Genomic DNA, 27,415 nt, shown 5'->3' on the forward strand with positions numbered 1-27,415 from the left:
CTCTTATATTTTTGATGAGCCACTATCTGAAAAGGTAAAGACAGTGCGAGAATAGGGCAGACTTCTCTGAGAAAAATTTTGTAGGTCCTTAGACAAAGTAACTGTCCCATACTGCAGGATGAGGAGAGATGTTCTGTCCATCAGCGCTGGTGTCAGCCGACCTGTGCTGGCACCTCTTTGACCTGGAGGAGGCTCACACACAGACATTTCCCCAAAAAGTATCCGGACACTGCTGAGAGCGTAGGAGTCCAGTTTCCAAGTGCAGACCTGCAAACTCCTCACCTCATCTCATCGCACCCAAGCAGGATCTCATCTCTCCTCGCCCAGCCAGGGACACAGAGGGCTCATTGTAGCTGCCCGCATAGAGATGCCCAGTAGCATTTCCGTGACCTCAGCATAGAGGTGTCTTCTCCATGGGGCAGCTCCTGTAGCAGCTATGGGGCTGCTATGTCTGTCCATGGTAGAGCTGTGCCCTTGGGGAAAGCAGCCTCCATCCAGCAGGACCCTCCAAGGAAACAGCTGAATGTTTCAGTCGTGGGATGTTCTGACAGGAGGGTCAGATCATTGCCAGCCCCACATGCTACATCCCCCAGACCCCAAAATATAAGAACCAATTTGGATGCTTTTCCTCCATTGATACACCTGCAGGAGAGGACCCCCAGCATCGGTGTCTGAGCTGCCGATTAACCCTCAACCAGGACACAGTAAATCCAAGGGGAAGAAGAAGGGAGCGCGGAGAAGAGAGGAGCATGCCAAAGAACTCCTGTCAATAGAGGAAGACAAGGAGACATGGTCGGACACTTGAGCATTTCTCCTCTGTGGTGGTTGGGCTGGTGGGAAGGCAACTCATACCCAAGTCTCCATGAGGTTAAAGGGTGGGCTGCTCTGCTGAGGGGGAGAGGAGACCGGGAGGGTTCTCTGGGAAAGGCATCTGCCCTGCAGGGAAATGCCTACATCCCCCCTCGCAGTGCATTTCTGTGAGCAGCTCCCTACACTCCCTGCCCCTCCCTGTGCATCCTGGAGCTGTCCCTGCCAGAGGCTGTTCCTCTCTCCCCGTGTCTCTGTCAGTGGTCACAGACCCCATCTCACCCGCTGAGTGCTCAGCTCTACCCTGCAGAAACCACCTGGCAACAGGGCACTGCCCAGGAACGTCTCTGTGGATGCAGGGACTAAGCTGCTCCGAAAAGTCCTCATGAGAATTTGTGTCTCAGTGCCTTCTCCAGAGCAGAGAAATGAATTTCCACCTCCCACTGCCCACCAAACAGAACAAGAGCAAACACAAAGCACAGGCTCATTTCACTTTCAGATAAATGCTGCCTTTATGTCCTTCTTGAACAGGACCCTCTGTAAATGGGGCGATCTGGGGCTGTGAGCAGCCCTGACCCATGCAGCACCCTCAAACTGGAGAAGCACCTTACTATGACAGAGGTCACTCCTTGCCCCGACAGCTTCTCCCCACAGAACCACAGGGAGCTCCCGGGGCCAGCTGAGTGCTGAGCCTGGCAGAGGCAGAGTCCCTGCCCCAGCACACAGCCCCTGGGGCGCAGGGACCCTGCTCTGAAGGACAGCCCTGGGCACCCCTGGCTGCACACACACATTCACACCCTGCAGCCGTCCCTGGGAGAAGGCAGCCATCATGCTCTGTCCCCCTCACAGTGCAGCAGGGAATCCCTGCTCTGGAGCATCTTCTCCTCCTCCTCTCCAGCAGAGAAGGTCTGAGAGTGGTACTTACAGATCCCGCAGGCTGGGGGAGGTGCCAGCTTTACAAAATCCCTCAGAAACTGAAGCTTCAATGACCTGCAGCCAGACACTTAATATGTCAAGGGCTGTGAAGTTTTCTTCTCCCGTGGGCTCTCAGTGTTCCCTCACCCCAGGCTGCCTTTAACCTTTCTGCCTCGCTCCTCTCCCCTCAGTGCCTGCAGGCAGAGCCCTCAGCCCTGCTGCGCTTGGCAGAGGAGCTGCTCCTGGGCAGAGCTCTCTCTCTGCGGTTCTGCCTGTTTGCTGTGAGTTCCCTTTGTCCCAGGAGCCCGGCCCAGCTCAGCAGCAGAGGACCAGCCCAAGGTGGCACTTCCTCTGCCCTCCTGGTCTCCCTGGAGATGTCCCTGGGGCTCCAAGGTCTGACAGCACCTGGGAGGCAGCCCTGTCTCTCCTGGGGAGTGTAGGCTGATGCAGAGTGAAGTAATCACTGTCCCTCTCTGAACATTGCCAAGACTGATTTTGGAAGTGAGATTTGTCCTTCCATGGTGTTGTCATCTAGGAGAGATGTCAGAGGAGAGATGTCCCTGTCCCATTGCCAGGCAGGACACCGCGGCAGGGACAGGCAGGGGTCATTTCTACCCACGCAGGGCAGGGATTTGAGTCTGTACAGGTGTCTCCTCTCTGGTGAGAAGCCTGGAGTGGGGTTCACCTCTGCCCCATACAACCCACAGACCCACAGCAGTCAGGAATTCTCTCGCCTCAGCTCAGTGTGCACAAAATAGGGGCTACAGGCCAGCCACTTCCCTGAGTTCCCACCATCATCCATGGGGATGGACGGTGGCAGTGAGCAGCTCACACACAAACACCTGCTAGGCACTGGAGGTGCCGGGGATGGTCCAAGACTGATGGACTCACTCTGCACTAAGGGTCTGCCTGTTTGCAGCCCAGCTCTCCCAATGCAGCTCTTGTAGCAGAACAGAAAATTCAAGGCTGTCTGCCTTCAAAAAGTAAAACAAACACAACCAACCCCCACAGCTCTGCTCTGCAGCCGGGTGAGTTGGGAGGGGCAATGCTGAAATGTCGTTGATTTCATGAGGAGATTTAAACAGAGATCACTCCTGGTTCCTACCTGCCTGTTGGTGCACAGCAGCACTGACTCCTCAGGAGCCCACAGCAGAACCCTCTGCTCCCCATTGCACCCTCAGCCAGCAGAACCCAGAGCTCAGCCAGGGAGCTGCACGAAGGTCTTTCTGGAAGGACAGACGCTGGGCGAATGATGGTTCCTTGAAAAATGGAGTCAGTTTTGCTTAGTGAACTCAGTCCTGACCCTTCACTGTCTTCTCCTGCTTTGACAGACTCCCATGCCCAGAGGAAGCTAATGTCCAACAGCAGCTCCATCACTGAGTTCCTCCTCCTGGCATTTGCAGACACACGGGAGCGGCAGCTCTTGCACTTCTGGCTCTTCCTGGGCATCTACCTGGCTGCCCTCCTGGGAAACGGCCTCATCATCACTGCCATAGCCTGCGACCACCACCTCCACACCCCCATGTACTTCTTCCTCCTCAACCTCTCCCTCCTTAACGTGGGCTGCATCTCCACCACTGTTCCCAAATCCATGGCCAATTCCCTCTGGGACATCAGGGCCATCTCCTACTTCGGATGCACTGCACAGGCCTTTTTATTTATCTTCTTGATCTCAGCTGAGTATTTTCTCCTCACCATCATGGCCTATGACCGCTACATTGCCATCTGCAAACCCCTGCACTTCTGGACCCTCCTGGGCAGCAGAGCTTGTGTCCACATGGCAGCAGCTGCCTGGGGCAGTGGGTTTCTCTTCAATACATTTTCACTGCCACTCTGCCAGGGCAATGCTGTGGACCAGTTCTTCTGTGAAATCCCCCACATCCTCAGGCTCTCCTGCTCAGAAACATATCTCAGGGGAGTCTGGGGTAATTGTGGTCAGTGTCTTTGCTGGATTTGGCTGTTTTGTGTTCATTGTGGTGTCCTATGCGCAGATCTTCAGGGCTGTGCTGAGGATCCCCTCTGAGCAGGGACGGCACAAAGCCTTTTCCACGTGCCTCCCTCACCTGGCTGTGGTCTCCTTGTTTATCAGCACTGCCATGTTTACCTACCTGAAGCAACCCTCCATCTCCTCCCCTTCTCTGAACCTGGTGGTGTCATTTCTGTACTCGGTGGTGCCTCCAGCACTCTCATCATCAGTCCCATCATCAGTCATCATCATGAGCACCTCCTCATCTACAGCACGAGGAACCAGGAACTCAAGGATAACCTGATGAAAGAGTACAAATACATATTCTTCCATCATTAGTGAGGACCCACCATACACTTTTAACTCCCGGGAATGCAGTAAAAGAATGGTAAAAGGATTTGTAATGCTGGGGAGTGTGCTCCTTTTCAGCCATGTTGCTCCCGGAGCATGCTGGGAGCTGTAGTGCTGGGGCACGTGGCTGCTGGTTGGCCATGTTGATCCCGGAGCATGCTGGGAGCTGTAGTGCAGGGCATGTGGCTGCTGATCGGCCATGTTCCTCCCGGGGCATGCTGGGAGCTGTAGTGCTGGGGCTTGGGTCTCCTTGTCTGCCATGTTGCTCCCGGAGCATGCTGGGAGCTGTAGTGCAGGGCAGGTGGCTGTTGGTCGGCCATGTTGTTTCCGGGGCATGCTGGGAACTGTAGTGCTGGGGCTTGGGACTCCTTTTCGGCCATGTTGCTCCCAGAGCATGCTGGGAGCTCTAGTGCTGGGCCACGGGGCAGCTGCTCGGCTATGTTGTTCCCGGGGCATGCTGGGAACTGTAGTGCTGGGCATGTGGCTGCTGGTCGGCCACGTTGTACCTGGGGCATGCTGGGAGCTGTAGTGCAGGGCATGTTGGTGCTGGTCGGCCATGTTGTTCCCAGGGCATGCTGGGAGCTGTAGTGCTGGGGCATGGGCTCCTTGTAGGCTATGTTGCTCCCGGGGCATGCTGGGAGCTGTAGTGCTGGGGCTTGTGGCTCCTTGTCTGCCATGTTGCTCCCAGAGCATGCTGGGAGCTGTAGTGCTGGGCCACGGGGCAGCTGGTTGGCGATGTTGTTCCCGGGGCATGCTGGGAACTGTAGTGCAGGGCATGTGGCTGCTGGTCGGCCACGTTGTACCTGGGGCACGCTGGGAGCTGTAGTGCAGGGCATGCTGGTACTGGTCGGCCATGTTGCTCCCAGGGCATGCTGGGAGCTGTAGTGCAGGGCATGTGGCTGCTGGTCAGCCACGTTGTACCCGGGGCATGCTGGGAATTGTTCTGACTCCACACTGACCTTCCGGGCAGCCGTGTTGATGCCCGCAGGTGCGATCTCTGCTCCAGCTGCAGCCCGAGCAAGGTGGGCACTCCCCAGCCCATGGTGGTGCTGGGGAGCTCCAGAGCGCCCAGTGCCATAGGGTCAGCTGGAGCCGGGCCGAGCCGGGGCATCCTCGGGAGTGTCCCGAGAGCTGGGGAGGGGAGGGAGATGGAGACAGAACTCCCCGGGCACAAGCACCAGGCACCCTATCTCCCAGAGCCCCCTTGAGCCCCCGGGGTTTTAGTTACTGCAGTCATAGGAGGAGGAGTGTTTTTTTCTTTTACAACAGTCCACGTACCGAAATGAGCTCTTTGTATTGCCATTTAGGTTCAAACATCTTGTTTGGGTCTGGTCAGGAAGGTATTTGGAAAACATCACTGTTGCATTTGGGGAATTTGGATTCCCATCCCTCCCCCTACTCCCCAAACTCTGTAGGATCCAGACCTTTTCTCCCTACCCACCTGTGGGTAGCCTGGCTTTCTTTGTTTTGCTGCCCCATGCCAAGAATACAGCAAGTGACTTGAGGGGTTTGTCGTGTGCTCCAGGCCAAAGAAAGTTTTAAACGGTCCCGGGTTATTCTCTGCAGCCATGCATCATGGTAGATTTTGTAAAGAACGCTGGGATGATGCATCAGAAGTGACAGAAAATGAGGTGATACTGCTAGTATTTTATTTTCAGTGCATGGTTTTGGAAAGAATATACTCAAATATTCTACAATACTGAGCTGTGAGAAAAAGATGAGTGCAAGGTAAGGAGCATCATGCTGCGTTTATTGCTGAATGTATGTTTTCAGGTCGTTCAAACCAGAAAGTACACACAGAGATTGTGCCTGCCAAAGGATTTGAATTTTTGTCCCAGGGCACGCGTATGAGTACTGGGGAGCAGTTTGCAGGAGCAGAACTTCAGCCTGCTCTTTTAAAAAAAAAAAACCCCAAGTAAAGTCTGTGAACCTCCAAGAACAGCCCCACAGTTTCCTGGCCTCAGCCCTTGTGCGCTGTGTTTCCCCGGCAATGCTGAGGGCGGGTCTGCGGGAAACCCCTGCTGCTAATAAACCACCCTTTATCGCGGAGCCGGGCCCCGTGTCCCAGAAGGCACGATGGTCTGAGATGTGGCTGCAAGCGACCGAGAGAGGTCCGGGGCACCCAGCAGTGGGAAACATAGAACATCTGGGGCCGGCTGCTGGTGGGAGCATTTGCAGTTCACCAGTGGACTTGCAGCTGGACTAGCTGATGAGCAAGAGGAGATACAGATGTTTCTCTTTCTCCGGTCACCAGGGACATCACCTGACTGCCATGACTTTTCAAATATCATGGAGAGTGGCTTTGCAACTGCCACTATTCCTGTTCCATCCTGTTCCTTCAGGACTCTGGGATGTGTCTTGTCAGATCCTATGGACTTAGGGATGTTCAGGTGCCTCAGGCAGTCACAAATCACATCTTCTCTTACAGTGGGAGTGACTTTGCTCCACCAGTTCCTGTCTTTCAGCCCATTCACTCAAGAATTTTTAGGAGTCTGACCAAACCAGGCTGTTGGCCCTGCTCTGGCTGGAGGCACAGAGAACTGTCTGTTCCTGCGGGAAGCCTCTATACAGGGCTGGAAATACTTCCCCCATCACCTGGGAAATTCTTTTTACATCGCTCTTCTGTTTATCCCCCAGTCCTGGTAGCTGTAGAAATCTGGAGGCGTTGCACTAAAAACATGGTTAATGTTCCGGAGACCTTTATTGTCCGTCAGCATAAGTCTTTTATAATTTTTCTCAGTTACACGTGAAGTGCACGTACTTAATAATCTAATTCTGTTGGTAGCAATGAAATGTTCACATGCCTTAAGCTTGGTTTGGATTGGTTATAGATTTTTTAGTTGCCTTTACTATTTTTGCCTTTGGTATTTACTTATCTTGTTCTTATTGCAGTTTTGTTATTGAGCAAGTGGTGTTCAAGGACATAGCTCAAATTCTTCAATATCAGACAGCTGTGCTGAACTCTCTGTTACCAAATTTCCCCCTTTTTGTTTTTCTACTATCAATATCCGATGTAGTATTTTCTGTATCATTTTTGTAGGCAGGTGACTCAAACACAAAATGTTAATGATTATGCTTACTGAGATACCTAGTGTCTCAATTCCGATTTTAGCCAAGGAAAGCAACCACCCAGTTATGCCACAGAGAAGCTTAATCAATATAATTACACGATATACATAATCATAATTAATTAAGCAAAACTAAATTTCACTACCTTCTAATAATTTTGTACTACGGCACTCTTCTACCGTTATAGATAGATCAAGTCCAGTGACTTTCTTATCTACAAGGCCAGTGACTAGTTGTTTTTTTTCCCCAGGCCTCTGTTGAAAAAAGGCATAAATTCTGCTAACAAAGTCTTGTATCTTAAAGCTTCCTTTCTCACTCCATGGCTTTCTTCCAGCGAGCAGGATTGTATCCCTCTCCCAAGGTCAGTTTGCTTTCATTGACACCGTACTGGCTCAAAAAATACCCACATTTCCCCCTTTCTTTATTTATGAGAAGAGGCTTGTTTCAACGCTTTATCTATTAAAGTCAGAACACATTTTAACACACACGCTAAATACAGATCAAAATACATACATAAAGAGCATGAATAAGCGTTCTACAGCTATTTGTAATAGGCTTAAATCAATCCACCAAAAAGATTTCTGAATATATCAAAACCATCACTTTGTTGCTGTTTTTGTACTCTGTTTGCAAGTTTTGAATACTTTGTGAATAGATTCCGAATGATCAGACAGATTCATGCAGCAAAGCCCATCAAAATCCTGACAATCATGATTTTGTGCTAATAATAAAAAAAATCTATTACTGGTCTTTTCTGTTACCAACCCGACTACGCCAAAGACACTGCCGAGCAAGAGGATGCTGATCAGCCGGGTCAGAGCAGAGAAAGGAGGCAGGCGCAGCACCTTCAGGGCGTCCCCTGTTGTAAATAAAGTGTGCTCTGGGTCCGTCCTCTCCACCCCGCTCCGAGCCTCCTCTGTTGATACCCTCAGCAGATTCAGTGAAAGAGTACTGACTAGGTGTTGCTGCACGTGTGGTCAGCACATGCAACAAGGCCTGTCAAATATGTGCTCTGCAGGCTAACAGCGGTTCTGTTTTGTAAAGTAGCATAGTGTATAGAATCTACATCAGTTAACAGCGTTGATAGTGCCAATGCAGTTGTATTTATTTGCTTAGCAAGCCAACAGTCCAATTTATTTAGCATAGTTAACGCCTAGGCACTTGCCACACCAGGTGTAAAGACTGAAGCAGCAATAATTTTACTTAGTTTCCAAAACTCTGTATTATCCTGGCAACCAGATTCAAAGCTGTGTGTACTTCGTTTAGGTCTTTTATGCTGTCTGGATTTTGATATGTGCTCGCGTGATTACACCATGCTGTACCGTTGCAATGTATAAATCTTAAAGCATTTACAATCATTACCCCTCTAGTAACATTAGCTCCTGAATAGTTAAAGAAAATAGGCAGAAGTCCATCTTTAGTGATCCCAAAAGTTCCATCTCTTGTAATTTAGCACTCAGCACTCACGGCTGCTGTTGTTTTACACAGAATTGTTGTCCTACCGCTATCTGATCTGGCAGGTCAACCAAGCATGTTCTGAAAGGGTTATTTGAAGATGACAGAGACAGACAAATGGCGCCCCACCCTGTGGCACCAGCCATAGTTACCCACACGTTTATTCTTTCCATGACTGATGTCCTTGGAGCTGCCACACAGCTTGTTAACAATCCGACGAACGCAAGGCAGCTTGGAGCGCTGGTCGTACGCATCGTGCAGGGATCCACTTGTTCACTGCTCCTGTAGAGACACAAGCATATCCTTCCCCCACGTCATAAGAGGGAATGGTCCTTCCCAATTACTTGTTTCCAGATTCTTATTTTCACTTTTTTTTTTTTAAACTGGTCATACAACAAAGGATTATTAATTTCCTTTAGCATTGTCCATTCAGCGCATTGTATCACATTGACCACAGAGGCAGAATCTGAGACAATACTGAGGGATTCATCTTTCCACTTCTACAAAGCTCGTACCACCACTGCAAGTTCGACAATTTGGGCTGAACATTCTACCAATTGTACGTCATGATGCCACTTATCATTTTTCTTCCACACAGTTACAGATTTGTGCGTTTCTCCTGATCCATCTGTAAATACTGTCAAGGCATTTTTTATGGGAGTGCAACTTAAATGAGTTGCTGGATACAACATTAATTCTCTTGAAAATTGCAGCATTGGTTGCTTAGGCCAATGAATGGAAATCTATAGCAAAACTGTTTGTAACGCAGTTTGTGCTTCTGGAGTGAGTCTCCTAGGAGAGGTTAAATCTGAGTCTCCCTTATGTATTTGGAGTAGTGGAGAAAGCAATTCTGTAGAGGCCTAATACCAGGCATACCCAGTTGATAGCTCCCAGCAATTTCTGCAAATCATTTAAGGTAAACACTCTGACGAATTTTTAACTTTTACGGCCTAATTATTTTTTCCATAATTTGTCAGCCGAGATACTGCTAGGGACATACCTTTTGAATTTTTTCTTGAGCAATAACCAATTTAAATCCGGATAATGCACTGGTGATCTTATTAGGAACTCTGTCCACCAGAGACTCATCAGGTGCTGCAATTGAGATATCATTCTTATAATGATAAACGAGGCTATTCTTATACAACCGCCTTACTAGTGCTATGGCCTGTGCAACGTACCATTGGCAGATGGGTGGACTGTTTTTCATACCCTGCGGAAGTACCGTCCAGTGATATCGCTGATTAGGTTCTCCCATATTGATTGAAGGCACAGAAAATGCGAATCGTGGAGCATCCGATTTTTCTGTATTACAAACACAGGTGTATTCCAGGGGCTGTCTGTTGGCTTTGTACATCCAAGTTGTAATCACTCCTCAGCTCACTCATTCAAATGGTGCAGCTTTTTTCTTGCTAAAGGCCACTGGTCAGCTCAGACGGGAGTATCTGTAACCATGGCAGTTTTTCGGTAAGCTGCCCCCGCCCCGCCGGATGGGGGGTGGGGGGGTGCCTGGCGGCAGCCGCGGCAAGAGATCCTTAAGCCACCATCACAGGCAAAACAGACTTGACCTGGGGAAAATTATTCATTTATTACTAAAACCAAAGCAGGATAATGAGAAAGGGAACAAGACAACCTCCTCCCCGTCCCCTCCCTCTTCCCGGGCTTAACACTATCTCCACCTCCTTCCCCGGCCCCCTAAGCGGGCCTGGGCAGGGGGCGGAAGAGGGAATGGGGGCCAGGGTCGGCCAATCACACCTTGCCTTATGCTGCAGTTTACTAAGAGGAAACCTACAACAGAAGAACAAAACAATGTAGAAGAATATTAATATACACAAAATGAACTGTGTACAATTTCTCACCACTCGATGTCCAAATGAACGATACTCTGTCTGTTTTGGGTTTTGTGGGGTTTTTTTGGTTTTTTTTTTGGGTTTGGTTTTTTTTGTTTTTTTTGGTTTTTTTTTGGCCCAGCTTCCTGCACCTGCTCGTTAACGAGACTTGGAAAGCCAGACAGTGTCCTTGGTCTCATTCACAACAACTCTTATCATCAGAGCATTTTATCAACATTCTTCACGCACAAAATCCAAAGCTTCTGAGAGGAAAATTAACTCCATCCCTGCTAAAACCAAGACAGTATTCACCCCTTATTTCACACCATTTACTTCATGCTTATACGCACACACACACAAACACGCCACCTCTATAACAAGGAAGCTCCAAAGACTGCAGGCTCCTTTTCCGGATCTCTGGGACCTGGATCAAAGGGATTTTCCGGCTCGCTGTTAGTCTTTGTTTCCATGGACGAAGGAGCGGACGGGGTAACGGGTGCTGTTGAATCTCCTTTCTGTGCGTGATTCTTTAAGGCTTCAAACATTACACGCCACACCGGTAATAACTTTTGAACAGCAGGGTCACCCTGTGTTACACAGTCCCACAGTCCAATACCTATGGTGTTCCAGGAGCCCACTGTATAGATATTACAGAGGTTTGTGTTTGATACGTGAGCGGACACCCAAGTCAACAGGCTCTTCAGGTCAGTGTTATTAATAGCACAGTTCTGCTCCTCTAACACTTTTGTTAGACTCGTTAAAACTGATTTATGTTCCTCTGAAGCAGTGCTTCTCGTTGTTCTGGTCTGGAGGACCGCGGCTCTATCACCCACCGCTTTCTCCTTGGTCTCGGGGACCGCGGCTCTTTTCCCCACCAGGAAAGCGCTAGGACCCCGCTCCGCGTCCCGCGACTCCTCGGGCGCCGCCTCGAAACTGGTTCCCACCTCACTATCGCCCCTTTGCGAATTTACAAGCGGCGGAGCCGAAGGGGCAGAAGGAGAGACAGAGGGCACCCCTGCGTCCTCACATCCGGGGGGTTGCCCCCTCAGCCCAGGCCCCCCCAGCAAGCAAGGCGCAACACATGGGGGAGCACACCCAAACTCCATCGCCCCTTATCACTGTCAGAGGCTCTCGGCCGAACCGGGCAGGCCACCGGAGCGCCACCCCCTAGTCTCCTCCACGCCGTCTCGACTCCGTTCGTCCCCCTCCCCTTCCGAGGGCCACCCTTCTTTGGTTGCAGTTAAAGCCGCAACCCACACTTCGTGCGCCTCTCGAGCCTTAGCCAGCAGTCTTTTCACCGAACTTAACGTCTCCAGCCGTGCCGCCACACCCTTCATTCTGACCCCCCCTTCTTCCAACGACTCTTTCCCCGCCGCCTGTAACTGCGCCACGTCCATCACCTCTCCCGGCTTGTTAATCAAGCCCCTAATGAACTCCGTCAACGGTGCCCTGTGCACCAGACAATTAAGATCTTTACCCAACGCCTTTAATACCTTCACTGTATCACAGACGGATGCCATCCTAACAGCAGGCAGGCATGACCGCCGTGCGGCCCCAGCTCAAAACCGTCCAGACGTGTCACACGTCGGGGTCACCGCTTGCCGGCTCTCTTGCCAGCTAACCTACCCCGCACGCAGTGGAGCCCCGCCCCGGGGAAAGCAGGGCATCACACGGATACCGTCAAGCCAAGCCTTCAATTTAATGCTGTGCAACACAGGGTTAAATACCCGTACACGCGCTATGCACGTGAACGCACCCGCCCCCTGCGCCCATGAATCTATCCGTGCCCGCCACGCACCTGCCCCTGCACTCATGGACTTATTCATGCCCACCACGTACGTGGACGCACCTGCCCCCTGCGCCGATGGACCTATCCGCGCCTAGCGTGCGAATCACCACGGACTGCCCCTCCTGCATACATGCAGCCCTGCTAACGTTACCCCACAGGGGGAGATAATATAAGAAAAAAAGACTTGGGGTTTGAGATAAGGACAGGGAGAAAATCCTTAAAGTTACTGTTTCAGGCAAAACAGACTCGACTTGGGGGAAAATATTCATTTATTAATAAAACCAAAGCAGGATAATGTGACAGAGAACAAGATAACCTCCCCTCACCCCTCCCTCTTCCCAGGCTTAACATTATCTCTACCACCTTCCCCTCCCTGAGTGGCACAGGGGGGAAGAGGGAATGGGGATTGCGGTCAGTCCATCAGACGTTGTTTTACACCATGGCTTCAGTGTTGGGGAAAGAACTCCTCACATTCCTCCCCTGCTCCAGCGTGGGGTCCCTCCCATGGGCTGCAGTCCTTAGTGAAACTGCTCCAGCGTGGGTCATCTCTTCCATGGAGTGCAGTTCCTCCAGAACAGCTGCCCCAGAGGGGCCTCCATGGGCCACAGCCTCCTTCAGGCCTCCACCTCCTCTGGCGTGGGGGCCTCCATGGGCTGCAGGGGGACAACCTGCTCCACCATGGCCATCACCATGGGCTGCAAGGGAATTCTGCCCAGGAGCTGCATTACTGCTCATCTTCCTTCTTTACTGACCTTGGCATCTGCAGCTGTTCCACTCACAAGAAAAAATCTTCACAGCAGGAAGGCAGACGCCTCTCAGGATCTCTTCACAACTCATCTCCTCTCCTCTTCTTTCAGCTGGGCCAGGCCGCGTTGGGCCCAGTCGGCAGCCCGGCGGGAGGCCAGAGGGTGAGGCCTGCAAGGCCCACAAGGCTCGTGCCTCCCCCTCTTTGCCCCTGCTTCAGCTTCTTCACATCCTCTCTCCTTCTTTTTTTTTTTTTTTTTCTTTCCCTGTCTTAAATACATTATTGCAGATGGGTTATCACAGAACATTCTGCTGCCAATTGGCTTGGCCTTGGCCAACAGCCTTGGCCACTCAGCTCTAGGCCCAGCCGAGTCCACTGAACAAAGGGGAAACAACTTCTAGCAGTTTCCTACAGAAGCTACCACCATAGTCCCACCTTAATAAATAAAATGAGAACACCAGGGGTGCCTGAAGCGCCCACATGGGACTAGGAAATGTGACCCAGGGCTGATGGGAGCATTTCTGGAGCAGGAGATGGTGGACAGGCAGGGTAGGCCAAAGCATCTCAGTTCAGACAACTCATTTCTCTCCCTTGAGGAGAAGGGAAAATATGAATAATGGCACCCGAGCTGTCCAGTGTTGGAGGAGAATGAGAAATGAGTGGGTCTTGATGCTGCAGAGCCTGCCGGAAGACATTTCTATAGCCCAGATCTTCTGCGATTAGCGCAGGCTGTTCAAAAAAGAGCTTTTCACTCTGTCTCTTTGCTTCCCTCTGTGAATCAAAGGAGCTCATGGCTTCAGAGTGTGACATGCTGTGAGCAAATATGGACAAACAGCGTCCAGGGCAGGGAGTGCTTTGGGGGCTCCTGGGCTCTGTGATTGGCACAAAATGTATTTTCCTTTGGTCTAAGGCCATCCACGGTGGAAAGTGAACTTCAGAGGAGGTAAGGTGGGCTTAATATACAGCAGAGGAGTGAATTTCTTTTTTTTTATTGAACTAGACATTCATTTAGTTTCGGTTTTTTGATAATTAAGAAACATCATTCTGTATCCAGGTGCACGTCATTCCCCAAGTAAAACAAGTGGAAACTGGTGTCAATGGGTGAAATCAGGCAGCTACAGGCTGGAGTGGAGAAAGCTCTGATCTGAACAGAGGCGCTGTAAGTCCCAGGTGGCTGAGGAGAGAGATGTGAGGTTGTACACGGGGATGAAGACAGCCCATAGAGTGTCTGACATACAGGGTCTTGACTTCCCTACATATTCAGATTCAATCAGGACTCAAGATCAGTATCAACAGGAGTTTGCTGATGGCACGTAATGCATAAGCAGAAAAAATGGCATGGTGCATAAAGAATAAATTGTTTCTTACTGACATTTATCACTGAGAACTTTGTACTTTGACTACACTCCTGTAGCCTCTCAAATTAGCCACCTAAGAACAGAGGAATTGAATTATGCCCAGAGACTTGGCTTGTTAGGGCATTTTGCATGTTAATGAGCCCTCTGCTGCCAAGTTCCTGAACTGCAGGCACCGAAAGTGGATTCAAGTGGCCTCTAGAGCAGTCAAAGTCAGCAGCAAACCACGTTTCTGGGGATGTCAGTGGGCTCCACTGAGGGCCATCACTGAAGAGCCCATGAAGGAATGAGGAGATAAGGTTGCTGTCCCTGCGAGCTGGTGAAGTAGGAAGTCAGAGGCACTGCTTACAGGTTGAAAATCCAGTGTTAAGGCGACTGTGAAAGCCCTTGACATGTTTCATTGAGCAGGATTATCTAGTAGTGACCCCATACCCTGGGCAGGGGCATCCTTTTCCTCATGGGATGCTGACGGCCATTCCTGGGAGCACTGAGAAGTGAAGGTGTGTGATGCTGAGTGCAGGAGAGCAGTAGGACACCTCCCAGCCTCTATGGAGAGTGGGGAATGGGAAAAAAGCCTTGTGGCTGTAAGGAACTCATGTTTTCTCAGGGGCCTGATTGGAAGAGACAGCAGCCAGAGTAGAAAGGAAAATTATTTCAGTTCTGTTGGGGGGTTGCAGACTCAACAAAGAGACCATCTCCACCCCTGCTTCCCCACCTCACTCTGACCCCTTGCTGTCCCAAGTTTGACTGAACTCACAATGGCTGTGAGTTCCCCATCACGTGTGCAGCTTCTTCCAAAGCCCTGCTAATGCTCCTCAGGTACTAAAGGTGCCAACCCCTGACTCCCTTGACTCCTATTTTAGCTCCGTGTCCCAGCCCTGAACCGCACATCCTCCTTCTTCTGCTGCCTCAACATCAAAACTGAACATATTTCATTTGAGCATGACACACTTCCACCCCTCGCCATTTCACATCTTCTTCCTCACTTTTACACACACACTGCCACACACCCCCCACTGCATCCCTGCACTCCCATGTGTCGCACAATCTTTCCTCTTCCCCTGCAGCGATGGGAACTCAGTCCAGGAGGTTTGTGCTTCTTCCATGCTCATGGATGTTTCCTGAGGCCCATCCAAGCATGGAGAGTGAAGGAAGAAAACAGAGGTGTCTCAGGGCTGAAGGCCACCCATGGCATGAAGAGACAGAGGACAGTGTCTCCGTGTGTTCCTTGTGCCTGTCTCCCAGACATCCTTCTTGTCCACTGCCAACAAGTTGTTCTGTGCCAGGCCCTCTCCCAGGAAAAGACTCCTGGCCCAGGGGCTCCTCAGGCTGCTGCAGCTCCCCAGCAATAGAGAAAGCTGCCCCAAGCTGGTGCATTCAGAAATAGGTTTCTCTTGGTCATTGGTCCCCTCCTGGAAGCACAGAGTTGCTCCTTTGCTCTTCCCCAGGGGTGTCCCTGCCCCCAGAGAGCCGTTCTCCAGGGCAGTGTGTCCATGCTGACCTGATTTGCTGCCCCTGTCCCCTCCCTGTGCTCTCCACATGGCCCTGAGCTGCTGGCCCTGCTCTGCAGAGTGAGGGGCCTGTGGTGAGAAAGCCATGAGCTGACAGTCCCAGGCAGATCCCTGTGTGGAATGTCGATCATTCACCATCTCCAAGGGAACCAGACACCCACATGTTAAGGCTCAGCCTGGCCCATTCTCAAACACCTTGCTCCAACCCTCCTCCCCTCATCCCATGGAGAACCCCAGCACAGCAGCACGGCACTGTGGGGGCAATTCCTTCAGCCTGACCTCAAATTTGGAAGAAGAGCCCAACCTCCAGACACTGAGAATGCAGAAATTTCCTTGTGTCAGACACACGTGAACAGACCTCTGGGTCAGACAGGCTGGGTCCATGCCTCTGGTGAAGTGGAGTGTATGCAGGCATGGACAAACATGCTTATCACAGATAAAATACCCAAAGCGAAGACTGCTGAGGTGAATTTGCAAGCACTTCTGTAGAGACATGGGCAGCTCAATGCTTCTGAGAAAGAGCTGATTGAATCAGCTTCTGCACTGTGTCTTTCAGCTCCTGGTTCCTCATGCTGTAGATGAGGGGGTTCACTGCTGGGGGCACCACTGAGTACAGAGCTGCCACCACTATATCCAGCAATGGGGAGGAGATGGAGAGGGGCTTGAGGTAGGCAAATGTGCCAGTGCTGATAAACAGGGAGACCACAGCCAGGTGAGGGAGGCACGTGGAAAAGGCTTTGTGCCGTCCCTGCTCAGAGGGGATCCTCAGCACAGCCCTGAAGATCTGCACATAGGACACAACAACAGCCAGAGGATACTAAGAGACTAACTACAACAAGCCCAGCTTCCTTGAGGTAGGAGTCTGAGCAGGAGAGCTTGAGGATCTGGGGGACTTCACAGAAGAACTGGTCCACAGCATTGCCCTGGCAGAGTGGCAGTGAAAATGTACTGGCAGTGTGCAGCAGAGCATAGAGAAACCCACTGCCCCAGGCAGCTGCTGCCATGTGGACACAAGCTCTGCTGCCCAGGAGGGTCCCGTAGTGCAGGGGTCTGCAGATGGCAATGTAGCGGTCATAGGCCATGACAGTGAGAAGCCAGTACTCTGCTGACATCAGAAAGAAAAACAAAAAGACCTGTGCAGCACATCCTGAGTAGGAGATGTTCCTGCTGTTCCAGAGGGAATTGGCCATGGATTTGGGAACAGTGGTGGAGATGCAGCCCATGTCAAGGAGGGAGAGGTTGAGGAGAAAGAAGTACATGGGGGTGTGGAGGCGGTGGTCGCAGGCTATGGCAGTGATGATGAGGCCGTTTCCCAGGAGGGCAGCCAGGTAGATGCCCAGGAAGAGCCAGAAGTGCAAGAGCTGCAGCTCCCGCGTGTCTGCGAATGCCAGGAGGAGGAACTCAGTGACGGAGCTGCTGTTGGACATTTCCTTTCTCTGGGCATGGGAACCCCTGTAAGGAGGAAAAGTCATTCCAAGCGCACGGTGACTTTTCTGAGCCAAACTAAAGAAATTTTGTACAGACTCTTGCCTTCCTAAAAATTCTGTCCTTTTTTTTTTCTTTCCCATTTCTGAAGACCTTCCTTCATCTTTGTTGCTGAAGCTCTGGTTTGGTGCTGGCTGAATGTACCATGAGGAACTGGGCCTCTGCCCGCTGGCTGCCCAGGTGTCCACCCTGCTCTGCAGCAGTGAGTTCATGGGAACAGTGGAAGCAGGGGCCAGGTCTGGTGTTCGACTTTGCCGGATGAAAGCACCCCTAATGCAGAAGGGCTTGTCAGCATCCGCATTTCCTGTTCTAAGAAATTAAGATGGTAGGAAAAGCAGATGGAAGGTCAAAAATTGAAAAAAATCCCTCATTTTTTTTTGAAGAGTGTTTTAGCATGTGAGTAAGTCTCAGTATTTCTTCTGCACTCAGGGAGAACAGAGTGAATCCTGCATATGAAGAGGATTGCCTCTGGCTTAGAGCAGAATGAGGGGAGCTGCTCTGTCCATCAGTCACACGTGATCTGGGCTTGAAGCATTCTGAGATTGAGGGTGAGTACACTGCTGTGTTTTTCTGAGATGCCAGCAGACACTGCCGAGAGCAGAGGGATCTACTGTAGGAACACAGGGAGCTGCTGTAGGAATGTCTCTCAAAAGCCAAACTCTTTTCACCATCTCTACAGTCAGACAGAAATGATATTCTCATGAGAACACCTTCCCGCATTGTCGGATACAGGCAAGGCCACGCAGCAGGCGTAAGGGCCAGTGATGGGTGGGTGCTGCCCACAGGCTCCGCTATGACAATGAGCTGCTGAAGTTGTCCTGCAGCCAAAGGCTCTGCTCTGCACAGCACAGGCGTGAAGGCCAGGCTGCACGTGCAGCGCAGCACAGCTCCATGTACAATGGTCTGCTGGTAAGGGTCACTGCTCAGGTTTCCCTCTGAGAAGTCTGCACTCCACCCTGGTGCCACGGCTGAGCCGCTACGGCCCAAATGTGCACAGCCAGGAGGAGATGGGTCACAGGCAGGAGGAGCTGGAGCCCCAGGGCTTGTCACACAACTGTGGTGGTTTAGGATTAAATGAGATGTGGTGGGACAGCTTCCTCACATGGGGTTTCGCAATGCAGGAATAGAGGCCCTGCTGGAGAGACAGTCAGGGAGGATGAGCATGGAGGATGCCCTTTGTGTTGAAGGCTATGGTTTGTTGGTTCTCTTGCTATGGAGGTGAACAACCAGTTGTGGATGAGGATCAACTCAAGGGTTACTTGAGCAAACTGAACCACCATGACAGAAATGGAGATGTGTGTTCTGATCAGATCCCTGAACACAAGTGTTGGGATGCCATTACATTTGAGACTACATTTTTTGGTCCAGAGGACTATGATGGCTCTTGAGGTGTCCTGAAATATCTCCTGACCCATGTGGTGCTTTAGTCTGTGAAGAGAATCAAAACAACACCTCTGACTGCAGTAATATCTTCTTCAGTACTGACATACAGAGCAGACAGAGGGGTCTCAGACCTTCAAGACACTCTGCTGAAAAGTTAGGTCTTCAGAGCTCCAAAGCTAATGGTGGTGTACCAGTGTCCATCCCATGAATATTTGCCCTTCTTTGTGCTTTTCACCAGTTTGAGACATGTCCCTTGACATTTCTGGGTAGCAAAATAAACTCCTCTCACACACAGTTGAAATAAGGATGAAAGAGAGCAGAAAGGAATGAGAGGCAATATTGTCTGAGAGGTGTTACCATGAAATGATAACACACACTGCAGTGAGAGGAAAAGCACTGTTCTAAAAACTCCATACCGGAGGCTAAACTCTGTTACGTTACAGCTGCCCAGTCAAGTAAGAAGGAATGACAGGAATAAAAGTAAAGAAATTACATTTATCATCATCAAGAAGGGGAAGAAATTGTAGAGCATGGTACTGTTACTCTTTGAAGTGAAAACAGAAATACGTCCATAACGTGGCTGTTAAGCCCCCATCCAGCTGCTCGCTCACTCGTCTCTCCTGAGGGATGAGGAGAGAATCAGAAAGGGCAAAGTGAGAGAAACTCCTGGGTCAAGATGATGAAACTTGAACAAGTAAAGTAAAAGCTGTGCCCAGAAACAAAATAAACCGAGGGATTCATTCATGACTTCCCATTGGCAGACAGGTGCTCAGGAAAGCAGGATTCTATCACAAAACTCTAAATATCTGCCTCTTCCTTCTTCCTCCAGCTTGTATTGCTGAGCATGACATCATGTGGTACAGAATATCCCCGTGATCAGTTGGGGTCAGCTGTGCTGGCTGTGTCCCCTCTCAACTACTTGCCCACCTCCAGGTAGGGAAGTGTGAGGAACAGAAAAATTCTTGGCACTGTGCAAGCACTGCTCAGCAACAGCTAAATCAATGATGCATTACCAACACTGTTTTGGTCACAGATCCCCAAATTGTAACTACGCGGACTGCTATGAAGACAATTAACTCCATCTCAGCCAGGCAGGGTAGGCTGGAGGTCTTGGAAGCTGTGAGGATGGTAACAGTGAAGAACTTGTGAGGGGGAAAATGAGACAGTAAATTAAAGGTGAGGCCAAGGATGTCAAGAGATCTGTGGAGTAACAGCTTACTCAAAGCAGGATCACACCAGGTTGCTCTTGGCTTTATCCAGACGGGTATGAGAAAATTCCAGGGATGGATGAAGCGCACACTCTCCGGGAAATGGCTTCCCATGTCTCACTGTCCACGTGTTGCAACAGTGTCTCCCTATATTGAGCCTGACCATCTCTTCTTTTCACTCCTTGCCTCCTGTGCTCCTGCCTTTCACCAAAGTGTCTTCTGATAACCCTCACCGTAGGTAGTACAAGTCTGTGACATCCTCCCCTCAAAGCCCTCCATCCTCCTCACACCACAGGAGTGAGAGCTCCTTTTGGGAGGTGTATTTTTCATTTTGTGGTTTTGTCTTTTGTTTAGTATACATTGCACACTGACCAGTGTACAATGTGAAATATCTCTCTCTTAAGAACATCAATACAGCTTCATGCTGTAAAGACTCAATGACATGAAAGGGAGGGAAATGTTCACAGCACTCTGCAGACACACACACACAGTGTGGTTCCCTCCAGGAGTTGGTTTTACACCCTCTGTCTATCCAGCAGCTAGCCCTGGGATCCCCTCATCCCTCCTGTTCCCCCATGCCCACACAAGCACACACACACACACACACACACAAATGGCTCTCTCCAGCCCAGAATTTCTGAACCATTGAGGCTGGAAGGCAGTCAGCTTCCACCTTCTCTGTGCTGCCTCTTCATGCTTTGTTTTAATCAGGAGGTCCTTTCTCATCCATGCCAGCCCCCTGACAACTATGCATGACTTCCTGTCTCTTGGGGTGGGCTGTTCTGCAGCTGGGAGAGACCCTTGACCATCCAACAGCTCTCTGCACCCTTTTTCTCTGCAGTGCCATATCCCATGGGATTCATCAAGGCAGGTCCCTCAGTAGGCCAGAGCCTGCTCTCCTGAAGCCCTGCTCTTGGCCTTGTCCCTTTCTTTCAGGAACCTCAACTCTACCTTCTCACCCCTGGCTTCTACATTTCTGACCATCTCTTCCTTGTTTGTAAGTATGATGTCCCACAGGGCAACTCACCTCACTGGCTGCTCTGTCACCTTTGTCAGGAAGACGCTGTCAATGTGCTCCAAAAACCTCCTTGCTATGTTGCCCTTTCAGCAAATACTGGGATAGTTCAGGTCTGCCATGAGGACCAGGGCCTGCAAACATGAGGCTTCTTTTTACAATGAGAGTGGTGAAACACTGGACCAGGTTGCCCAGAGAGGTGGTAGATGCCTCATCTGTGGAAACATTCAAGACCAACTTGGACAGGGCACTGAGCAACCTGATCTGGTTGAAGATGTCCCCGTTCCTTACAGGACGGATGAACTACATGACCCTTAAAGGTCCCTTACAACCCAAATGTCGTAGTTCAGCCCTGATCAGGACCAGACTACACAGTCTCTCTCCCGCTCCCCCCACCCTCCGAGAGAACAGGGGGAGATGATATAAGAAAAACGGCTCAAGGTTTGAGATAAGGACGGGGAGAAATCCTTAAAGTTACCGTCACGGGCAAAACAGACTCGACTTGGGGAAAACTATTCATTTATTTTCTAAAATTAGCAGGAGAATGAGACAGGGAACAAGATAACCTCCCCCCCACCCCTCCCTCTTCCCGGGCTTAACATTATCTCTACTACCTTCCCCTCCCGAGCGGCACGGGGGGGGGGAAAAGGGAATGGGGGTCGCGGTCAGTTCATCACGCGTTGTTTTACGCCGCTGTATCATCGTCGGGGGAAGAACTCCTCGCATTCCTCCTCTGCTCCAGCGTGGGGTCCCTCCCACGGGCCACAGTCCTTCGTGAAACTGCTCCGGCATGGGTCATCTCTTCCACGGGGTGCAGTCCCTCTAGAACAGCTGTCCCAGCGGGCCCTCCACAGGCCACAGCCTCCTTCAGGCCTCCACCTGCTCTGGCGTGGGGTCCTCCACGGGCTGCAGGTGGATCTCTGCCCCTCCGTGGACCTCGATGGGCTGCAGGGGGACAACCCGCTCCACCATGGTCTTCACCACGAGTTGCAGAGGAATCTTGGCCAGGAGCCACATTACTCCTCCCCCTCCTTCTTCACTGACCTTGGCGTCTGCAGCCGTTCCTCACAACAGGCTGGCAGACACCTCTCAGGATCCTTTTTACATCTTATTCACTTCTCATCTCCTCTCCACTTCTTGCAGCCGGGCCGGGCCAAGTTGGGCCCAGTCGGCTGCCCGGCGGGAGGCCAGAGGGTGAGGCCTGCAAGGCCCATGAGGCTCACGCCTCCCCCTCTCTGCCCCCCGCTCAGCTGCTTCACATCTTCTCTTCCCTCCTTTTCCTGTTTTCCCCTACTTAAATACGTTATCGCAGAGGCGTTATCACGGGACATTCTGCTACCAATCGGCTCGGCCTTGGCCAGCAGTGGGTCCGCCCTAGGCCCGGCCGAGTCCACTGAACAAAGGGGAGCGACCTCTAGCAGTTTCCTACAGAAGCTACCACCTTAGGCCCCCCCTCACTAACAAAACCAGAACACCAAAATAGGCTATGATTTTATGATTCTATGATACTTGTAGTTTTCTGCAGAAGGCCTCATCTACTTCCTCTTCCTGATCACGGTGTCACACCAGACATCCACCAACCACAGTGTTGCCCATGTTGTTCTGCCCTCTCATGTTGACCACTCAGCTCTCAGCTGACTCATTGTCCCCAGGCAGAACTCCAGGCCCTCCTGCTGCTCTCTCCCATAAAGGGCAACTTCCCCTCCGAGCACACATCTGTGGCCTTGTGACTTGTAGATCCCCCCGGCCCCCCAGTTTCTCCCGGAGGTGTTATTTGTAGTGCCCTGCAACTCCTGCTGCTGTTACCTTGTGAGAGACACCACCATCATGGTGAGCCATCTGCACACAAACATGAACAGCTGGCTCAGTGCAGAGGAATCTTGAGAAAACCTGGGATTGGGCCAACAGAAACCTCTGGAAGTTTTACAAGGAGTAGTGTCCAGTTCTGCAAAGGGGAGAGATTAACCAAATTCATAAGGAGAGGCTGAGACCTGACACGGACCCTGAGGAGAAGGGTTTGGACACTATGAGGGACACCACAGGAGCCAGTGGTACATGCTCACCATGAACAAGGCCAGCTGCATATGACACTGTATTAAGGAGGAGCATGGGCCTCCCAGACAACCTAAGTTAACATCCTTCTCTTCTCAGAAGTTGTGTAGCCCCACACACACAGGTGTGTCCCAGTGTGGGGATCTCCATTTTAAAGTGGGAAGGAATTGGAGAGTGTCCAGAGAAGGTCTGCTGCCAAGGTGTTTGGGACCTGGTGCATGTGACCTTTGTGAGACAGCTGAAAGACAAGGGCTTCTTTGGCCCAAAGTTCTGGATGCTCCAGAGAATACAGGAGTAGCCTGAGAGTTCTTGAAGGGTGGTTTCAGAGATGGTGGTGCTGTTCTTTGTAGTGCAATACAGTATAAGAAAGAAATAATGCCCTAATGTTCATCTTGGTAGGTCCAGGGTGGTCATAAGGAGAAAGAAATGTCACTCAAGAGCAGTGCTGTTGTGCAGCAGGTCACCCTGGATCAGCCCAAGGCTCTGTGTTTCACGGGAGGGCCAGGGAGGACAGAGAGATATCAGTAAAGGAAGGAAGATGCTCAGGTGAGAGCGAGGTGCAGTAGCAGGGTGGATGTGGACAGCCTGTGGGGAAGGAGGCAGAGGTGAGGCAATGCTGTAGGGCAGCCCGTGGTGGAGATGGCAGGGGGACATGGAAAGACTTAAAGTCCCCCAAAATGATGAGGTCTTTTTCCCGTTGTCAATGGCTATTGTGTCTGCCACTGATGGCTATGAGACACCCTATCCGCAGAGCATTAGGGCGTCCTTGCCTCCTTGTCCATATCCAGCAGCCTGGGAGGTGTCGTACCATAGTCCTGCCCTTGGCACCACAGCTTCCCAGATCACAGTGCCCCAGGAAGAGCCCTGAGCCACTTGTGAGGGACAGTATCTCCCTTCCTAGGGGCTGGGATTTAGGGCTGGACACTTTGGCTTAATGTGACACACCCAGGTTCACTCAGCATCAGAGCCACCTCGACATTGCCTTTGCCTGTCACCTCTGCCTCCAGGTTTCTGCTCTCACCAGCCCCAGGGAGGCTTTGTCAGTAATGTCCCTCAGTGGGACCCATTAAGGCTCCAAGAAACTTTGGAGTTTGCATCTGACTTGGCTTCTGGAGTGGTTTCCTCAACTTCATCTCAGTGTCTGAGGTTCATGGACTCCTCCCGAAAACCACCAGAGAGGTTATTAAAATGCCTTGGGCTGGTCCTCTGCTGATGAGCTGCCCTGGCCCTGGGGCTCCTTAGGCAGCTCCCACATCTCTCCAGTCTCACCTCCCTGTGCCTGTTTGGCACTGACCCAATGTCACTGGAGAGTCTTGTTTGTGGGAACTTTGATTCACTGCTTCACTTGTGAGAAATTTCACCTTTGAGGGAGTTTCACCTTCTGAGTCACCATTCACTTCCAGCCCAAGGCACATGGTGAGTCCCCATCCTGTCCTGACCTCTCTAAACTAATTTGCAGAGAAACTGAACATGCCAACAGTGCAGTCATACATGATGCAGCCTGAGGAGATAATAGGGAGCCCATACACCGTCTCCACTGTCATTGGACTCCAAGAAAAGAGCTTTTAAAACCACAATTTTTGGTCCAGTTGAACCCAATTTACTGTGAGCATAACTCAAAACACCAGGAGAAAACAAAGCCCAAAGGTTCTTTAAAAGATCAATTCCTTGGAAATTTTTTTTGGCAGCAACTTTGGCAGAAGTAGCCAGCCTTCAGTCACTGCAGACGGTACATATAATTTATTGAGGAGCTGCTATTGGACAGGTCACATCTGACACACTTTAGTCAGACGCAAGAGGATCAAGCCTCAAAAGAAGTAAAAGAACATAGAAAATCACACAGAAGTAGAATTATCACAGAGGAAAAAGATAAGGTAAACTCTAAGAAACATGCAGAGAAGGGGAGGTAGGTTGTTATTAGTGAAACTACGTCCATTGCAAGAGTTTCCATAGGGCATCCTTGAGCTCCTGGTTCCTCATGCTGTAGATGAGGGGGTTCACTGCTGGAGGCACCACCGAGTACAGAAATGACACCACCAGGTCCAGGATTGGGGAGGAGATGGAGGGGGGCTTCAGGTAGGCAACCATGCCAGTGCTGATAAACAGGGAGACCACAGCCAGGTGAGGGAGGCACATGGAAAAGGCTTTGTGCCGTCCCTGCTCAGAGGGGATCCTCAGCACAGCCCTGAAGATCTGCACATAGGACACAACAATGAACACAAAACAGCCAAATGAGAAACAGAGACTAAACGCAATAAGCCCAGCTTCCCTGAGGTAGGTGTCTGAGCAGGAGAGCTTGAGGATGTGGGGGATTTCACAGAAGAAGTGGTCCACAGCATTGCCCTGGCAGAGTGGCAGTGAAAATGTATTGGCCGTGTGCAGCAGAGCATGGAGAAACCCACTGCCCCAGGCAGCTGCTGCCATGTGGACACAAGCTCTGCTGCCCAGGAGGGTCCCATAGTGCAGGGGTCTGCAGATGGCAGCATAGCGGTCATAGGCCATGACTGTGAGAAGATAGTACTCAGCATATATAAAATGAAAAAGAAAAAGAACTGGGCCATACACCCTGGGTGTGAGATATCTCTGATATTCCAGAGGGAATTGGCCATGGATTTGGGAACAGTGGTGGAGATGCAGCCCAGGTCAAGGACAGAGAGGCTGAGGAGGAAGAAGTACATGGGGGTGTGGAGGCGGTGGTCGCAGGCTATGGCAGTGATGATGAGGCCGTTTCCCAGGAGGGCAGCCAGGTAGATGCCCAGGAAGAGCCAGAAGTGCAAGAGCTGCAGCTCCCGTGTGTCTGCGAATGCCAGGAGCAGGAACTCAGTGATGGAGCTGCTGTTGGACATTTCCTTCCTCTGAACATGGGGGCCTGTCCAAGGCAGAAGAGGCGGTGAAGCATTATGAAAGACAACTCTGAGGAAAACCTCTTCAATTTCTCATAGAACCATTACCCTCCCCAAAGACTCTGTTCTTCCAGAAAGACCTTCGTGCAGCTCCCTGGCTGAGCTCTGGGTTCTGCTGACTGATGGTGCAATGGGGAGCAGAGGATTCTGCTGTGGGCTCCTGAGGAGTCAGTGCTGCTGTGCACCAACAGGCAGGTAGGAACCAGGAGTGATCTCTGTTTAAATCTCCTCATGAAATCAGTGACATTTCAGCACTGTCCCTCCCAACTCACCCGGCTGCAGAGCAGAGCTGTGGGGGTTGGATTATATTTCTTTTACTTTTTGAAGCAGACAGCCTTGAAATTTCTGACACACTACAGGTGCTACTTTGAGAGACCTGGGATGCAAACAGGCAGACCCTTAGTGGAGACTGAGTCCATCAGACTTTCTCCCAGGTGACCTGGGCTTGCATCTCTTTATTGTGGAGGATGATCATACCCAGCTGTTCCCTTGAAAAGAAAATTGGATAATGCTGAGAGCAGAGGAATCCAGTTTAAAACTCCCCTCCCCAGTAAAACTCCCCTCAGTAAAGATCTGTGAGCTTTCTGATCCCTTGAAGATGGGGTGTCTGGCAAAAAGAGCCAGCTTCATCCCCACCCTCTGGACTGCATTGCCCAGAGACCCACAGGCCAGAAGAGCGCTTGGACACCTTGCTCCCATGGACACATCTGCACGGCAAGGCCTGCAGGGTCAGTGGCTGAGCTGCTGCTGAACCCCCATCCCCAGAGAGCCCAAAAACAAGAGCAGCAGCAGCAGGGGCAGGTGGAGAAAGAAGGAGAAATGCCCCAGTGCTTCTGCCCAGGGCGGCAAGGCCATGGAGGGACTGAGGGGCACTGGGGAGAGTCTCCTCTGCTGGAGCTCTGGCTGAAGATTCTACAACTCACAGAGCCCATCCCACCCACCGTGTGCTCACCCCTGTCATCAGGACAGCTCCTGGCAGCAGGACCCTGCCCAGGCCCATCTTTCTGTTGGCCAGCCCTAAGGAGCAGTTCAGAAAAACACTGAAGAGATGACTGAGCTCTCTGTAGGCAAAGGAATGGATGAAGGAGCTTTATCAAGTTCCTCGCAGACCTGCTGATCTGTCAGTGTAACGCTATAGGAGCCTCCTTCTCTTGTCCAAACCCAACAGCTGCATTGCTGTTCCCTCACAGTCACAGCAGGAAACCGAGAGCACAGACCCTGGAAAGCACCTTTCCTTCCAGGCAGCCCCTGCCTGTTTGTGCTTCTTGAAAAGCTGCTTCTGCCCATGTCCTGGGAGTGACCTGGAGCTGTGAGAAGCTCTGAGCCATGCAGCACCCTCTTGTCAGCAGAAGGACCCTACCCTGATGGGGGTCTCTCCTCCCACCCACAGCTTCTCCCTCAGTGCCCCTGGGGAGCTCCCTGGGAAGGCTGATTCCAGCAAACATTGGACTCCCTGCCCCAGCACACAGCCCCTGGGGCGCAGGGACCCTGCTCTGAAGGACAGCCCTGGGCACCCCTGGCTGCACACACACATTCACACCCTGCAGCCGTCCCTGGGAGAAGGCAGCCGTCGTGCC

At 51.3% G+C, this 27,415-nt stretch overlaps 1 pseudogene; it reads right to left on the bottom strand.

The window, feature by feature from the left end:
• Nucleotides 1-4,652: 4,652 nt before the first annotated feature.
• Nucleotides 4,653-17,219, bottom strand: LOC147599837 (olfactory receptor 14C36-like; annotated as a pseudogene).
• Nucleotides 17,220-27,415: the final 10,196 nt, after the last annotated feature.

Source organism: Chlamydotis macqueenii, chromosome 8 (genome assembly GCF_036417535.1).
Source record: "Chlamydotis macqueenii isolate bChlMac1 chromosome 8, bChlMac1.mat, whole genome shotgun sequence".
Lineage (NCBI taxonomy): Eukaryota > Metazoa > Chordata > Aves > Otidiformes > Otididae > Chlamydotis > Chlamydotis macqueenii.